General features: G+C 36.7%; 1 protein-coding gene and 1 long non-coding RNA gene across 3 annotated transcripts in view; one reads left to right on the forward strand and one right to left on the reverse strand.

The window, feature by feature from the left end:
* Positions 1-18390, reverse strand: part of KCND2 (potassium voltage-gated channel subfamily D member 2) — a 568410-nt gene that overhangs the window by 279190 nt on the left and 270830 nt on the right. The gene's annotated exons all lie outside the window — the stretch shown is intronic.
* Positions 7082-16768, forward strand: LOC147373927 (uncharacterized). Its single transcript, XR_015162222.1, has 3 exons — positions 7082-8107; positions 15333-15464; positions 16646-16768. It is a non-coding gene; the product is annotated as an uncharacterized LOC147373927 (long non-coding RNA).

Consider the following 18390-nt stretch of genomic DNA (forward strand, 5'->3'; position numbering starts at 1 on the left):
CTAACAGCTCCTTCTTCATTTGGCTCATCTTCGGGAACACTGTCAGTGTCTCTTTCTTGGGTTCTGCTCTCTCTCTTAGTAGAGACAGGAGAACGCGGCAAGGTTGAACTGAGAAACAATTCATCTCTTGTGAAATTGAAGCAATATTTGCCTAATTTATATACAGACTGCTAAAAGATTAATTTTAAAAAGAAGACTCTTGTCTGCTTTTGTTTGGATATATGTATTATCATACGAATACTCAATTAAATCCTAGAAAAATTATTTGAAGCGTCAAAGAAAAGAAAAACTAATTTTCTATGATCTTCCTTTATAAAGAAACATTCAGTACTTACAATTGAAAAGGAAAAGGCTTTGATTTGGGAGAGTTCACTTATCCAACACTATTAATTGAAATCTGAAAGATCAAGATATGAATCATACCATTCTCAAGGATCCTTAGACACTGAGAGGAGATAAGATAATCTAGAACACTATATTAGAAGGAATGCTAATGCTAAGTATTTGAAAGAGGTATAATTAAAATGCTAAAGTGCTGGTTACTTAGTTACTATGTCTCAGTTTCAAATCTGCCCTTCTGCTCTATTTTGTTATGCTGAAGTTAGCTTCTCCTTTGCCAGCTGGCTCTCTGTTAGTTTTCTTCAATCAAAAGAGTAGACGATTGAAGAAGGGAGAAGAGAGATGGCACTTTACCTTCTTCCTTCCTTTCCCTATCAACATCAACATGGGATTCTCTGGTGGCTCAGATGGTAAAGAATCCACCTTCAACGCAGGATACCTGGGTTCGTTCCCTGAGTTGGGAAGATCCCCTGCAGGAGGGCATGGCAACCCACTCTAGTATTCTTGCCTGGAGAATCCCATGGACAGAAGAGCCTGGTGGGCTACAGTCCAAGGGGTCACAAAGAGTCGGACACAGACACAACTGAGTGACTAAGCACACCTATCAACATCATCTCAGCAGTTGACTCAGAGTATTAATTCGTTCCATATTCCATTTTCCCCTCAATCTGTGAAGCCAGCTGTGATACCTCATTCTCAGAATTCAGTCCTCATTCTGTGGGGGGAGTTCCTCTGAGTTTCTGAGGCACCAGCCATGGCAGAAGATGTCCCCTCCGGAAGATGTGGGGCCCAGCCCCAGGGGGACTTCCTCTAAAATTCTAGGTTCTCATAACCATAACCTCTAGGGCTAGGTTCTCCCAGCTCTAGGGGTGGTATCTTTTCCTACAGTTACTGTCTCTTTGTAAAGTCAGGGTTCCCTTCTCCTTTTGCCCTCCTATACCTGTTTAAACAAATTCTTAATTAAATTCTCTCTGGCAAAATAAATGGAATGGATTGTTTTTCTGACTGGATCCTGACTAACAGAGCAATAAAAACTTAGAGAAAGGAATAAATACTTCCAGATGCAGTGATCAGGGGAGGCTCCACAAAACACATGTATTTCCACTGCACTGTGAATGAGAAGTCTGACATGAATTGGGATTGATGGTCAGGAAGATAGAAGAGGAAGTGGCAGATAGGAAAGCAGGAGGAGCCAATCAGGGGGAAATGAGCTGGTCATTTTGACTGGGGCCCGGGGAGGGGGAGGGGGCGGCAAGAGCATCAGCAAATAGAAAGAGTGAGAACAACTCAAAACTACCTGTCTCTTTGTGCAAAAAAACACAAAGTACTGGTTGGAGGCCTTTTGATCTCATAAAATAATGTAACAAGAGAACAACAGATTTAAAAATTGAACAAAAGAATACATTTTAAAAAGAAGTGAACTTCCTGACTTCAATAACTTATGTGGAAGTATACATTCACTATCTAACTGGTTGCAATAAGAGTAAATTGTAAGTTAATTTTTTTTTACATGATTGGGTACTAGAATGTCCTATTTAAACATACTTAATAAATAGTTATATTAGATGGGACTATCAATTATACTTAAGTAATGCTTGATTTAAATCTTATGAGTGAGGTCTCAGTTTCCTGGGCACAGTGTGACATGCATTAGTGGAGTGCTTATAATTTGGACATTTGCAATTTATATATTGTCTTTGAGAAAACTGAACCACGACTTTTGCTTCACAGCTGATTTCATGTTCTTTTGACAGTTTTTTCATATTTTTGACAGTTACAAAGCATTCTTTGCCTTTTGGGTTTTTGGTATGGACAGGTAAGAATATGAGCAGGTCATTGGTCATAAGCAAAACCGTCAATCATACCAGGTTTGGCTGTGAAAATCAGATCTAGCTTATATTGTTTATATTTGCAACATATTTTCTAAGAAGTTCTATTCCATGAGTATGCTATACAGAAAAAATAAATCCTTTTATCAGCTGCTTAATCCTTCTAGCATATATTCCACTGACCTCAAAGGAAGCAACATGTGAGCATTCAAGGACAAGTCTAGGCCACTATTACTAATGAATTCACATTTAATACTCATTAGTGAGTTTAAATTGTTAGTAACAATGCATTAAATGTCAGCCTTGGTGTTTTGCTAGAGTAATGGTATGGTTTAAATCAAGTTGTCTTCAAAACAATTCCTGAAGTATACAGTAAGTTTAGCTTGTAAGACCTTTGGATGGATATTTTAAATCCCTTTATTGCCTTCTTAAAATAAAAATGTCTACATTAAATGTGATTTTTACCTTAAGGATGCATTTTTCTATATTCACATGTGCAAACGGGTTGACAAAGAGCTGGCAATTAGTAAAAAATAACTCCCAAGTGCTAAAACTATTTAAACTACAATCTGGTTTCTCTATATCTTTATATTGAACTACTTACCTTGTGTTCACCAACCAAAGCCACTGGCTAATTCCATTAAGTTAATGAAACTGGAAGGCTAGTTCAGTGAAATAAATTAGTCCAATAACTTGTTTTTTAAGAATGGAGTACCTGAGTCTATAAAAATGTTAAATTATTTAACCTCACATGGATACAACCTAAATCTGAATTGTAAGTGGCAAAAAGAATTTAAAAGTGAAATGAATTAAGATAATAAAAATAAATGTGTGTGTGAGCGTGTGGGGGGGTAGAAAAATAGTAGGTAGAAAAATAGTAAAGCAATGTCACTACTGATTACCTGTCTTGGTTGGCTTCAAAGTCTTCTATAGTTAAAACCTTCCAAATACGCATCTCACAACACCTGATTCAGAATGTGTGTACACAATCATTAGAATTTTGTGAGCTGCTCAGGTTAATAGACTAAGATACAAAAACTGGGTTTCACTAGGAAATTGCTCCATTCATACTTTAAAGAAACTTCAAAGATATCTCAAAACTGTAATTGTTCGTTGATTTAGACAGTCTCTGTCCTTTCTGCTTTTTTAAAAAAGGAGAAAGAAAACCTTCAGTAATTTGTTAAAATTGATCCTAACATGCATGTATCATCTACAAATAACCTCATCAACATTCAGAAAAGATTATCTAAATGAACCTGTCTACATATTGCTCCTTATAATGAGTCCCCACAAGACTAATAACTTATTAGTGCCATGGGCAATGAATGATTAATTGGTTGATTCTTTTAAAGCGAATTGATAAGAGTATAATTGCTACCTTTTCCTAATTTCTGAAGGTTAGAAGAATAGGATGCTAATGTAGCTGAACAGATACAATAAATTTTTTGTTTATTAACAAACTTTAAAAATTTAAAAACTAACCATAATACATACTAAAATTTTAATGCTTTAATCTCTAGTATCTAATATTTATAACAAAATAAGCAACTACATACATCAAAAATCTTTCCTAGTTTTCTATCAATATTTATCTTTAATCTATAATTTTTATCAATATCATTATCAAATTTCAATGTAGATAAAAATTTTGCACTTGCATTGTTTTGAAATGCATTAATTCTTCTTTATTAATTTGGAGGTTGTGAATTCTGTTTTGAAAAGTGAACTGTACTATGGGATTGTTGATCCTCCTGAATACAATCAACACTCAATTATTCAATGTCAATGAAGGGAGGCATTGGTATGAATAAATAATTGTGGTGGGTAATTCACACACCTAGGTTAGGGCGAAGGCAATTTATCTCAGGTTGCTCCCATCATCTGAATGAAAAGCAAGCATAATTAAAGAAATTCCGTAGGTGCCATGTTTGGGAAAGCAGTGGGGAGGTGGCGCTGTTATCATAATACAAACAGGCTGGTCTGGGCTCCTCTTCTGTCATGGTCACAAATGTTCTCCATGATGAACAGCTGTATATTAGCCTGACATTTCCATAAAACTCTAAATTAGTATCTTCTAGGTATTGTCTCCTCACTGAAATCTGCAAGATAGCTGTTATTATTCCCATATTACAGTTGAGGACACAAACTCAAAAAGGTAAAAAAACTTGTCATATGTCTCTCCTGTGCTGAAATTGAGATAGTAACAGCTTATTGTATTCAAATAGTGTAGAAATCATTCTTAGGATGTATAAATCGCCAAGGAAGAAAAGAAAATAGATTGATAAGTGTATCCCACTACATACTGCATAAGGCATATCATACTTTTTAGATTCATTCATTCATTTAGTCACACAACAAATATGTAGTTTACACCTATGAGGGACCAAGTGCTGGAGATATTCAGTAAACAAAAGTAATCTCTGCCCTCAAGAAGATTACATACTTGGGGGACAGGATAAATTAAAAATAAAATAAAATAGTGTATAAGGGTGTTGGATGGTGATAAGTTTTTTTTTGGCGGGGGGGAGCAGAGCATGGTAACAATGATTTGCATGCATGGGGCGAGTCGGATTTGGGAAATGCTCTTTTATATAGGTGATTTTTTTAGAAGAGATGTGAAAAAAGTGAGAATGAGCCATAGAGCTTTCCAGGTGAAGAAACACTCTTCAGAGAAGAAATATGATGCCCTGAGTTGGAGTATTCTTGACGTGTAAAAAAATAATGAGGGGATAAGAGTGGTAAGGCTTATCTCATAGCTTCCCTCATAGCTCAGTAGGTAAAGAATCTGCTTGCAATGCAGGAAACCCAGGTTTGACTCTTAGGTTGGGAAGATCCCCTGGAGAAGGAAATGGCAACCCACTCCAGTATTCTTGCCTGGAGAATCCCATGGACAGAGGAGCCTGTCAGGGTACAGTCCATGGGGTTGCAAGAGTCGGACACGACTTAGCGGCTAAACCACCACCAAGAGTGGTAAGGAAAGAGTGTGCAAGGGAGTCAGTAGTTAGAAGAAGCTCCGGGAAGTGTGTGTGTATGTGTGTGAGATGGGGGCAGGTGATGCACTAGGTGAGGCATTTTAGGATTATAGAGCATTTTAGGATTTTGGTGTTTTTTTTTTTTTTTTTTTTTTCTTTCTTTCTGAAAATGGGAAGCTTTTAGAAAGTGTGGATAGGGGTGTGATTAAGGTTTGCAAAGACTTCCTAGCTGCTGTGTGGATAACTGCTATAGGGGACAGAGGATAAAGTAGGAAAACCTGTTTAGGATGGCTAAATCTGTAATTTGTGAACATTATGCCCAACATCTTAAAATGTTCTAAAAATTAATACATTTAATTAGTTGTCAACTAATTTTGAATGTGGGAAAGAATTTAGTGCTTATTGAGTAGAGAATTTTCAAAAGTCATGGAGAGGGTTGTTAAAAGATGGGGTGTCAAATAGTCCCTTCCTCCAACCAACCTTTGGGAAACTGGCATTTACTTAAATCACATATATTTATCAATGAATAAACTGAGATAAAGTGTTTTAAGTACTTCCAGCTAAGGTTTGGCTTGGATTTATGTCTTTACATTCCCCAACAAGGCTTCTTTTGATAGTTTCAAGCACTGACACGATTCTGAAAGGTGGTGTACAGTGGAGAATTTGGATCTGGGGTGAAAGTGAAAGTGAAGTCGCTCAGTCGTGTCTGACTCTGCGACCCCATGGACTGTAGCCCACCAGGCTCCTCCATCCATGGGATTTTACAGGTAAGAGTACTGAACTGGGTTGCCATTTCCTTCTCCAGAGAATCTTCCTGACCCAGGGATCAAAGCCGGGTCTGCCTGCATTGTAGGCAGATGCTTTACCGTGTGAGCCACCAGGAAAGTCCCAGGATCTAGGGTACTGTGGATTGAAAATCGGGTTCCAGTACTTAATGGTTTGTGATCTTGGGCAAGTGAATTAAAAACTTCTGGCCTCATCTTCCTCTTCCTGTAAAATTAAGAACAGTGCCAACCTCAAAAAGTTTGTTAAACGTGAATTTTAATACATGTGGAGTGCTTAGACCTGCCTGGTTGTCTGGGACAGCTAGAACATGCAGTATTTCATATGCTAATATCAACCTATTTTGCTGACTGGGGGATTCTTTGAAGCCAGAAAAGACTCAAGGCTGCTTAGCCTGAATGTTAGCGCTAGGGATGTGTATACAAGGGAATTTTTTGTCACATAGGAAAACATAAACATTAAACTTCAAACACTGAAGCACAAAGAATGATGGAGGAGAAAGAGACTGACTGTCTCTAGGGTTTTATGACTGCTACTACTAAGTCATGTCAGTCCTGTCCAACTCTGTGCGACCCTATAGACGGCAGCCCACCAGGCTCCCATCCCTGGGATTCTCCAGGCAAGAACACTGGAGAGGGTTGCCATTTCCTTCTCCAGTGCATGACAGTGAAAAGTGAAAGTTAAGTCGCTCAGTCGAGTCCAACTCTTAGCGACCCCATGGACTGCAGCCCACCAGGCTCCTCCGTCCATGGGATTTTCCAGGCAATAGTGCCAGGAGCCGGCATGTTGCATATTGAGTGCATATTGCATATTGAGTGCAGCACTTTCACAGCATAATCTTTCAGGATCTGGAATAGCTCAACTGGAATTCTATCACTGCCAGGAGCCAGCGTGAGGAGCTCCACCCATGACAAAGGTCATGAGGAAGGAGGCTTGGCATACGCAAAGGCGGGATCGAGCCTCAGGAGTCCCCCTGAAAATTCTCGAGCATCTACCCCCAAAACCAGAGTCTGCCTACTTTCTGCTTTGTGCTTTCACCTACACCTCTGACTTTACGGGGGGCTGTCCCCCACTACCTCTCTCTGAAAAAAGAGTTAGCTTACAGCTCCAGTTAATAATTCCTGGGTGTGACAGTATTTCAACCTACAAACTCCTTTGGAAGTCCTCTAGCCTGCCTGAATAGGTTTTTCCGGCCACATGTGATTGCTCAGAGCCTCCCAACTGTGAGAGGCATGAGATGTTCTAAACTGTCTAAATACAGATTCCTTTGAGCAGTTAAAAGATTGATTAGAAATTGTATTGGTGAAGGGATTTTCACTTGTTGGGCCAATGTTTGCTGCTAAATTTCCATATCCCTTACCTGCTGTGTCCCTGGCAGTGTATTGATTAATATAATTGGTGTAAGTAGTAGCTTTAATGTTTGTAACCTGGGACCCTTGAGTTAATTCTTTTTCTTGTTACAGCCCACCACACCTTTGCTCTGTAGGAATGCAACTTTATCTAATGCTTTTGGAGGGTGGCGCCTGACTAATCACCTTTAAAGAAAAATAAGTTTTCTGAAGAAAGGGTCTTAAAATGTTAACAGGCCTCCAGGCCAGAAGATGATGCAAATCACCTGAACTTTTGCATATGATAAGTCTGCAGGAACAAAGCCTGGCTTACTGCATGACTCTACCCCTTCCCCCATTATCCTCTATGCATAATTTAAGGTATAAAAACTACTTGGGAAAATAAAGTGCGGGCCTTGTTCACCGAAACTTGGTCTCCCCATGTCGTTCTTTCTCTCACCTTCTGGCTGAATTATTCAGCCTCTTTTCTCCACTGAATTTCCTCACTGAGCTATCCTTATTTCAGTCTCTTTTCTCCACTGAATTTCCTACTGAGCTATCCTCATTCTATTACTCTTTATATCCTTAATTAATGTTTAATTAAGCAGTTGTTTCCTGATCCTCGCCGACGCCGTCCCCACTTCGAATTCCCTGGATCCACCTGGCATGGACCCCGGCACAAGAGCACTGGAGTGGGTGGCCATTGCCTTCTCCTGGCCATAAAGTATGTAAGGGATTAAGAGAGAGAGAGCATTCACACCACAACACCTATCCTGCTGCTCCTGGTCTTGGCAAATGTTTGGCTAGAACAAAGAACCAAAGGTCATCCCAGATGGTGTCACATACTAAGTCCCAGGTAGGTATTGTTTATCTTATTGAAAGAATGATAGGAATTATTTCCTGAGAAAGAGGCAAAATCCATTTTAAGTAAATGAATATAAGTTCGCAAGTAATTTTGAAGCTGGAAATTGCTTTGCATTACACTGACACAATATAAAAAGTGGCATTGAGGTAACTCAGTAATATGTTGGGTGAACCTGCCAACCTGCCTGTCGTTCAGTAAACGACATAAAATTAAGGTGCCATTTGAACATCAACAAGCTATACAACCTCTCCAGGTTGCCAAAAGAACTAAAACGTTCAATATTTGTGACACTTTTAAATTGAATTGAGAATCCAACCCTAAACAAGAGATTCTTTTTGAATGCCTATCTCTAGATAACATAATATTTTAATATATTTTTAAAATGCACTTTTTATTTTAGAACCACTTTACATTAACATAAGAAAAGCAGCATATAGAGAGTTCCCACATATATTCCACAATTTCCCTTATTATTAGTATCTTTCATTAGTGTTGTATATTTGTTAAAATTAATAAAATAGCTATTCATACATTGTTATTAACTAAAGCTCATAATTTATTCAGTTTTCCTTCGTTTTTACCTAATGCTCTTTTCCGTTCCAGGATCCCATTTAGGTTACCACATTACATTTAGTAGCCATTTTTCTTGGGATTCATCTTGGTGCTGACAGTGATTATAATATTTTTACATTATAAATATAATGACAAGTAAAATGAAAAGTTAATTAATACATACTTGGGCTGATTTGAAAACTTCTTGACAGAAACATCTCTTTCATGTTTTCCCACTTCATCACATGCAAATCATATATACGTCTTATTTCTAATATTTTATCAATGTTTAGTATTTTATCAATATCCTATATTTCACCTAATAGTTAATTACTGCCATTCTCTGGAAACAGAAGGGCAAAAACAGTTTGAGCTTGGAAGAGACTATTGGAAGAAAAAAATAAATCATAGACGGTAACTTACAACCTGAAAGTATGTATTTGGAAGAGGATAAAACTGGATTCATCTAGTTAGGTTTGGTGTTAGTATTGCTGGATGCCACAAAGTTGGCATAACACATATACAATTCCTGTGGCACACAAGCTTTCTATAGTTTGGATCACTGATTTTATAGACCATTGGGAACAATTTTTAAAGCAATTGACAAAACAGATAAAATAGGCAGTTGTGGAACTTGAGGCATCTGTGTTTTTTCATATTTATTTTTACTTCAGCTTCCTTTTATTTTTTAATTTATTTTTTATTGAGGTTTAATTGACATGTAACATATTTGAGGTGTATAGCATAATGAGTCAATATTTGTATACATTATAAAATGATCACCACAGTGAGTGTAGATAACATCCACCACCATGGCTTCCTTTTAGAACATTTCTGAAAGACCACTAGGAAAAGACTGCTAGAGTAATCATTTGAAACATAGAATTTAATTTTTTAAACACTACATTCTTTCTTTCTGCCTTACTGTGAATATGTAGTATATGGCAGCCAGAGGGCTGAATGAATGCAAGAATTATATCTACTGCTACCTTCCTTGAAACCATCTTTCTGGCAACTTCCTTTGAGTGGGAACTCTTCAAAATCTATCACTTCATTTTGGATGTTATAAAAAAAAATAGAGTTCTTGTTTAGAGTTTCAGATAATGTTAAATACTCATTTCTGATTGGAAATCTCATATACCCAGAGAACAGAAATATATTACAATCGATTTTTTAAAGTTAGCTTTCTGATATAATGTAAAACTGTGGATATCAGCAAAATATATAAACATAAGAGAAGGGATCTTTCTAATTATGAAAAACAATTTTTATTTGTTCTATAAACTATTAAGAATTTTTTAAAAAAAGAGGAAAAAGTAACCAAATCTGTTTATGATTTTTGTTTTCTTAAATAAAAGACTAATTAAAAATCTTAGAAATGTGCCTTGATTTGCATTGTGGTTAATAAGGAAGCAAAACTCTGAATTTCTTTAAAATAATTACAGTACCAATCTAGATTCAGCCTCTTAATGCTAAAAAGAAAAAGTTTACTGTTAAATCAAAGCTTCAAGATAAACTTTTACATATTTGACATTTACTCCCAATGATCTTATTTTTATGAAAATCAACTTAAACATATCATGTAATACTGCAATGTTATGTCAAAAATGCTTTTTTTATATGTTAGGTATAATTAGTTTGAAATGCTAGTGCATGCCTGCCTGTGTGCTAAGTCACTTCAGTTGTGTCTTTATGACTTTATGGACTGCAGGCTCCTCTGTCCATGGGATTCTCTAGGCAAGAATACTAGAGTGGGTTGCCATTTCCTCCTCCAGGGGATCTTCCCAACCCAGGGATCAAGCCCATGTCTCTTGCGTCTCCTGTGTTGGCAGGCAGGTTCTCTACCACTAACAACACTTGAAATGCTAGTAAAAAAATATTTAAAGAAAAATCCAGTGTCTTATGTAAGATAAGAACGTATTTCTTTCTCACCTGAAAGTCCACAATTAAGAGATGTAGGACTGACAGAAGCCCCTGATAAAAAGGATACAGACACATTCTTCCTTGATACTCTATAACATGTAGGCTCCCCTTCTCAAGGCTTCCTCATATTTCAGATAACTTTTGAAGAAGCCGTCATCAGAAATGCATTTCACTCAAGAGAGAGGAGGAAGGGGAATGGACATAAGGAAAGCTGCACACTTACGACTTCTGCTTACAACCCATTAGCCAGAACTTCTGATATGCAGGATAATCAGAAGTCTTTGCCATGTATGTGGGTACAGAAAAATCAACAGATATTACCATACAATACAAATTTGATAAATAAGTAGAAATCCTGTTCATAAAAGGATCTCTTATTTATCTGACATCTAAATCTCCCTCTCCTTTCCACGTTCCTGCTCTGGAAGAACAAGACTAAGAAAAATGATTTTCATAAATGTTTAATGCATTTTATTAAAAGATGAAAAAATAAGGTCTGTAATCATGTATGGTTTTACTAAATACTGTTGAATAACCAGTTTGAATAGATAAATTTAACTGAACCAATTTATAAAACAATGATTATGTAATATATAACATATACAGAAATGCAGAGATACCAGCCTCTGATTATTTATCAGAAATTCCATCCTTAGTTTCTTCTTTGTGGGATTCCTCAGCAAATGAATATATAAACTTATGATTATTATGATTTCCACAATAATTAAAGACAGGAAAATAATGCAGATAGTAATTAAATAAGAAAATTAAAAAGGACTTAATAACTCTAGTGAGGAAAATTTGTTTATAGATAGTCTAGCTATAACTAAGAAATCTCTCATTCTTCAAATTATTATCTTTGGATATTTGTATCTGTTATCCTAAATTTAGAGTCTATATTTAAGGTTTGGTTTCTAATAAACGAATTTGTTGTTGTTCAGTTGCTAAGTCATGTCCAACTCTGCGACCCGAAGGACTGCAACATGCCAGGCTCCTCTGTCCTTCACTGTCTCCCAGAGTTTGTTCAAACTCATATCCATTGAGTTGGTGATACTATCTAACCATCTCGTCCTCTGCTGCCCCATTCTTCTTTTGCCTTCAATCTGTCCCAGTGTCAGGGTCTTTTCCAGTGAGTGGCTTTAGCATCAATGGTGGGCAAAGTCCTGGAGCATCAGCTTCAACATCAGTCCTTCCAGTAAATATTCAGGATTTATTTCCTTTATAAGGGCTGGTTTGATCTCCTTGAGGGAACTGTTGAATTTCTTTACTCTATTAAAACCACCTTACATTTTTAAGTATTTTCCAGATCGCTGAATTAATCAATACATTTCAGTTTCAATGTGTTTCATAGGCTAAAATTGAAATACATCTTTTTGTAAGTTTGAATAGCCTTATGAAATACAGTCTCAAAAAACCTTTTCTATTATCTTTCACCAAGTTTCTGTACTCTATATATCTTTGCTGGATGCTCTTTCAAGTTCTTTTTGGCAAGAGATAGAGTACAAATGCACAAACCCATGAAAACATCTTATCTGTATGCAATCTATGGCCATAGAACAAAGACAAGCTAATTGGTCCATAAGTGGAATCTATGATCTTGGCATCATTTAGTATGCTGTTCTAATCCAATTAACCAGCCATTGCCCTTGCCTATATGCTATTCAAGGGCAGGAATTGTATTTATTTTTGTGTACCCAGCATCCAGCACATGTCCCAGCACATGAATTGAGCTTAATATTTATTGAATAAAACAATAGCCCCATACTTTTCACTTAAAATATAGATACTTTTTTTAAATGTATTTCTATTTACTTCCAAATTTTGTGGGAAAATAAACAATTAAAAAATAGAATTTTGAAAGAGAAGGCAAGATAGTCATTCTTCCTCTTTGGATGGAGGAAACACATATATATAAGGCCGATTCATACTGATGTATGGCAAAAACCAACACAATATTGTGAAGCAATTATCCTCCAATTAAAAAAAAAAAAAAAACAACAGCTTAAAGTATTGGTAGCAAATATAATGTAGAAGTGACTTTAAAAATTCTTTTATTAAATTCAAATAATAAAAACTTCAAAAGGAAATAAGGTATTTACTTTTCTTGATGAGAAAATAGGTTTTAATGACAAATGTGTTTTTTTCCATACAAGGTTAAACAAGGAATTAGATGTGTTAAAAGGATGAGTAGCACCCAGACACTGAATGGTGGGTAAAATTAGATATGAGAAAGCAGTTTGGTCCTTACGACCCTGCTTCATCAGTATGCTTTTCTCATTTATCTATTACACTGACTGAGTCCAGAATGCTTACCACTCTGCTGGCTGTTCATACATCATGCAAATAGCTCCCTGGGTTTAGGTTGACCTGGTGGAGGAACGGTCAGAGCTGGAGAGGATGTGCGCTGACACAGGGTCAGGGGCAAGAGACTTAACTGAAACTTAGATTTTTCATTGATATGATAAAATCCCACTTTAGAAAAAAAAAAAAAAAACCCAAAATGCATTTTTTGTTATTTTATTACAAGCATGAAGTTTCTCTATATTTTCCTAAGTTTGTAGCTCACTGCTTCTGTATTTGTATTTGCAGCTCAGTGCTTTACTTCAGCAAACCCAACTTCTGTTTCTGTGTCTTATTTTGTTTCTCTCGCTCTCTGCTCTGAGATTTGTTTTTGAAGATTCCTAAGATAGATGTCAAAAGGAAGAAGGAATGAGAAGACACGTCTTTTATTTCAAAAGAGCGTCTAGTGTTTTTATCTTCAGCTAGCTTATGCTAGTCTCTGCCTGACATATTTTTACTGAGTTTCAAAAAATAAAATAATAACAATAAAATATCATTTAATGATGTTATTCAATGGTAGCTAGCAGAGTAGCTGTTTTACACTTTGTGAGAATAAATTTATGACATTAAATAATGCCTGAGCACTTTTACTATTTTTTAAATTGGGAAAAATGTTACCTTTAACAAATATTAATAGAATCTGGGCCCTTTATTTTAAAAAGCTAGAGTGTCCTATATTTTATAACAGGATAGTATTTCTTAGTGTCTTATCCAATATCCAGATGCCAACAATATTTACCCACCTACTCACCTGCTAAAAAAGTGTATATCAATATCCATGAGTGATGCAAAATTCTACCAGCAGAAACAGTGATCATCAAAGTCTTACCACAAGTAGAAAAAGTATACCTGTGTATTGTAATGATACTTAGAAATTAGGCCTTTGGCTGAACTCAAACCTTCATAATACTTTGCTGAGTTTTCCATAATTTATAGAACCACCCCCTAATCCTTAATTCAAACATGTATAACAATATTTTTCTAATTTTAATGACAATTGTACCACATGGTCTTTAGTATGGCAGCCTGCCTAGAAACTGTTTCAGTAAATTACACACCAAGATGATCTACTCTTTGGATTGTCTCCAGAACAAAGACTATGATGTATAATTAAAACCAACTAACAATTAACTGCCATCAAATATAACACAAGGGACAAGCATTGTAAATTTAGTTATTTACAATAAGAAGCGACATAAAGGCTTTTTTCAATGGATGATAAAAATAGGTTTATATTCTTGAGGTTATATTTTAAGGTTTATGTAAAATAATAATGAAACAAGAGAAAGCTAACACTTTCCATATTTTACTATGTTGAAATACTTTTGTTAGTATAATAAGGAACTGTCTAAGAACTCAAAAACATATTCTATTTATTGCATGTTTTGAACTAAAGAATTATTTTAAGAGACATAGTAATATTACTTTGGCATCATTACTAGTTATATAAGTGTGAGGGTGTTGAATGAGCCAAAATTATGTTTTTGTACACTACAATATATTTGCACATTCCAAAAAGAGTTACTTAATTACTGTGATGTAGCTTTTATATTTAACACCCACGTACGAATCAGATCTTGAAGATCTGAACGAACAAGTTTCTTCATTATTTATTCTTATATAACCTAGGGGAAAGACATAGGGAAGCAGCTAACTAATTATGACTGTTTTAGAAAGACAGAAGGAAAGAGCAAAAGATTTTTCAAGGCTTTTTATATTTGGATGCAGAGGCGGACTTGCTGCAAAGCTAATGAAGCTTCACGGCCCCTCTCTTGCAGGGGTCCTTTCCAAGGTCTCGAACTTAATTTTACATTCTTTATTTTGTATTTTATTTCTACTGCTTACTGTGGTTTGCTCCCCACCCCAAATTGTATAAACCTGCATACAAAACGGATACCCTGTGTGGAAGTGTGACCATCTGGATGTCTTTTCAGTTTTAAATAGCTGGGGACCTCAGAATCAAGAAGGGACTATTTAGTAGAGGAAACTGAAGGATTACGAGCCAAACTGCAGAAAAGTTTGCATCATCTTCAGAAGGAAATAAAAAAGAGAAGCAAAGGACAGCAGGCAGAAAGGTGAACAGAGGAGGAAACGTAGAGGTAAAGGAAGGGATGTGGAAAAAAGAGCCGAAGCTTAAAAAACGTACGTAGAAAATCTCTCGAGTCTTAGGGATTGAAAGAGGACACATGAGTCTCATGTGTATTCTTGGCCACAGCTTTCCACTCTCTACTTTAGAAATGAATTTGTAATCTCAAGTTTTAAAACATCAACTCTGTAGTATTTGTCTGGATTATTGTTTCTTTCATCTTGGATCTAGGCCATACAAATATTGCAGAGACATCACTCTGACTTCAAAGTTCAGTGTAGCCTAAACTATGTTTATTCCTGGAATCATGTACAGATATAAGAATTGGACCACAAAGAAGGCTGAGCACTGAAGAACTGATGCTTTGAACTGTGTTGTTGGAGAAGACTCTTGAGAATCTCTTGAGCAGCAAGGAGTTCAAATCAGTCAATTCTCACTTCAGTTCAGGTCAGTTCATTTCAGTCACTCAGTCTTGTCAGACTCTTTGCGACCCCATGGACTGCAGCATGACAGGCTTCCCCGTCCATCACCAACTCTCAGAGCCTACTCAGACTCATATCCATCAATCAGTGATGCCATCCAACCACCTCATCCTCTGTTGTCCCCTTCTTCTCCTGCCCACAATCTTTCCCAGCATCAGGGTCTTTTCCAATGAGTCATTTCTTTGCATCAGATGACCAAAGTATTGAGTTTCAGCTTGAACATCAGTCCTTCCAATGACTATTCAGGACTGATTTCTTTTGGGATGGACTGGTTGGATCTTCTTGTCATCCAAGGGACTCTTAAGAGTCTTCCTCAACAACACAGTTCAAAAGCATCAATTCTTTGGCACTCAGCTTTCTTTATAGTTCAACTCTCACATCCATACATGACTACTGGAAAAACCATAGCTTTGACTAGACGGACTTTTGTTGGCAAAGCAATGTCTCTGCTTTTAATATGCTGTCTAGGTTGGTCATAACTTTTCATCTAAGAAGAAAGTATCTTTTAATTTCATGGCTGCAATCACCATCTGCAGTGATTTAGAGCCTAAGAAAATAAAGTCTGTCACTGTTTCCATTGCTTCCCTATCTATCTGCCATGAAGTGATGGGACCAGATGCCATGATCTTAGATTTCTGAATGCTGAGTTTTAAGTCAACTTTTTCACTCTCCTCTTTCACTTTCACCAAGAGGCTCTTTAGTTCTTCTTCACTTTCTGCCATAAGGGTGGTGTCATCTGCATACCTGAGGTTATTGATATTTCTTGAGGCAATCTTGATTCCAAATTGTGCTTTAATCCAGTCCAGCATTTTTCATGATGTACTCTGCATATAAGTTAAATAAGTGGGGAGACAATATACAGCCTTGACTTCCTCCTTTCCTGATTTGGAATGAGTCAGTTGTTCCATGTCAAGTTCTAACTGTTGCTTCTTGACCTGCATACAGATTTCTCAGGAGGCAGATAAGGTGGTCTGGTATTCCCATCTCTTGAAGAATTTTTCACAGTTTGTTGTGATCCACACAGTCAAAGGCTTTGAGTTAGTCAATAAAGTAGAAATAGATGTTTTTCTGGAACTCTTATTTTTTCAATGAATCAATGGATGTTGGTAATTTGATCTCTGGTTCCTCTGCCTTTTCTAAATCCAGGTTGAACATCTGGAAGTTCATGGTTCACATACTGTTGAAGCCTGGCTTGGAGAATTTTGAGCATTACTTTTCTACCACGTGAGATGAGTGAAATTGTGCAGTAGTTTGAGCATTCTTTGGCATTGCCTTTCTTTGGGATTGGAATAAAAACTGACCTTTTCCAGTCCTGTGGCCACTGCTGAGTTTTTCAAATTTTCTGGCATATTGAGTGCAGCACTTTCATAGCATCATCTTTTAGGATTTGAAATAGCTCAACTGGAATTCCATCATCTCTACTAGCTATGTTCATAGTGATGCTTCCTAAGGGCCATTTGACTTCACATTCCAACATGTCCGGCTCTAGGTGAGTGATCACACCATCATGATTATCTGGGTCAGGAAGATCTTTTATTGTATAGTTCTTCTGTGTATTCTTGCCATGTCTTCTTGATATCTTCTGCTTCTGTTAGGTCTATACTGTTCTGTTCTTTATTGTGCCCATCTTTGCATGAAATGTTCCCTTGATCTCTAATTTCCTGAAAAGATCTCTAGTCTTTCCCATTCTCTTGTTTTCTTCTATTTCTTTGCATTGATCACTGAGGAAGGCTTTCTTATCTCTCTTTGCTATTCTTTGGAACTCTGCATTCAAATGGGTATATCTTTCCTTTTCTCCTTTGCCTTTCACTTCTCTTCTTTTCACAGCTATTTGTAAAGCCTCCTCAGACAACCATTTTGCTTTTTTTTTTTGCCTTTATTTTTCTGGGGCATGGTCTTGATCACTCCCTACTGTACAATGTCACGAACTTTCATCCATAGTTCTTTAGGGACTGTCTATCAGATTTAGTCCCTTGAATCTATTTGTTACTTCCACTGTATAATCGTAAGGGATTTCATTTAGGTCATACCTAAATGGTGATACCTGAAAGATGAACTCCCCAGGTCAGCAGGAGCCCAATATGCTACTGGAGATCAGTGGAGAAATAACTCCAGAAAGAACAAAGAGACAGAGTGAAAGCAAAAACAACACCCAGTTCTGGGCATGACTGGTGATGGAAGTAAAGTCTGATGCTATAAAGAGCAAAACTGCATAGGACCTGGAATATTAGCTCCATGAATCAAGGCAAATTGGAAGTGGTCAAACAGGAGATGGCAAGAGTGAACATTGACATTTTAGGAATCAGTGAACTAAAATGGACTTGAATGGGTGAATTTAACTCAGATGACCATTATATCTACTACTGTGGGCAAGAATCACTTAGAAGAAATGGAGTAGCCATCATAGTTAACAAAAGAGTCCAAAATGCAGTACTTGGGTGCAATCTCAAAAACGAAAGAATAATCTCTGTTCGTTTCCAAGGCAAATCGTTCAAGATCATGGTAATCCAAGTCTATACCCTGACTAGTAATGCTGAAGAAGCTGAAGTTGAACTGTTCTATGGAGACCAATAAGACCTTCTATAAATAACACCCTCAAAAAATGTCCTTTTCATTATAGGGGACTTGAATGCAAAAGTAGGAAGTCAAGAAATACCTGGAGTAACAAGCAAATTTGGCCTTGGAGTACAGAATGAAGAAGGGCAAAGGCTAATAAGAGTTTTGCCAAGAGAATGCACTGGTCATAGCCAACACCCTCTTCCAACAACACAAGAGAAGACTCTACACATGGACATCACCAGATGGTCAATACCAAAATCAAATTGATTATATTCTTTACAGTAAAAGATGAAGAAGCTCTATACAGTCAGCAAAAACAAGACCGGGAGCTG

The sequence above is a fragment of the Bos grunniens genome, chromosome 4, assembly GCF_055505025.1.
Source record: "Bos grunniens cultivar Pamir isolate PY7600 chromosome 4, Bosgru_T2T1.0, whole genome shotgun sequence".
Taxonomy (NCBI): domain Eukaryota; kingdom Metazoa; phylum Chordata; class Mammalia; order Artiodactyla; family Bovidae; genus Bos; species Bos grunniens.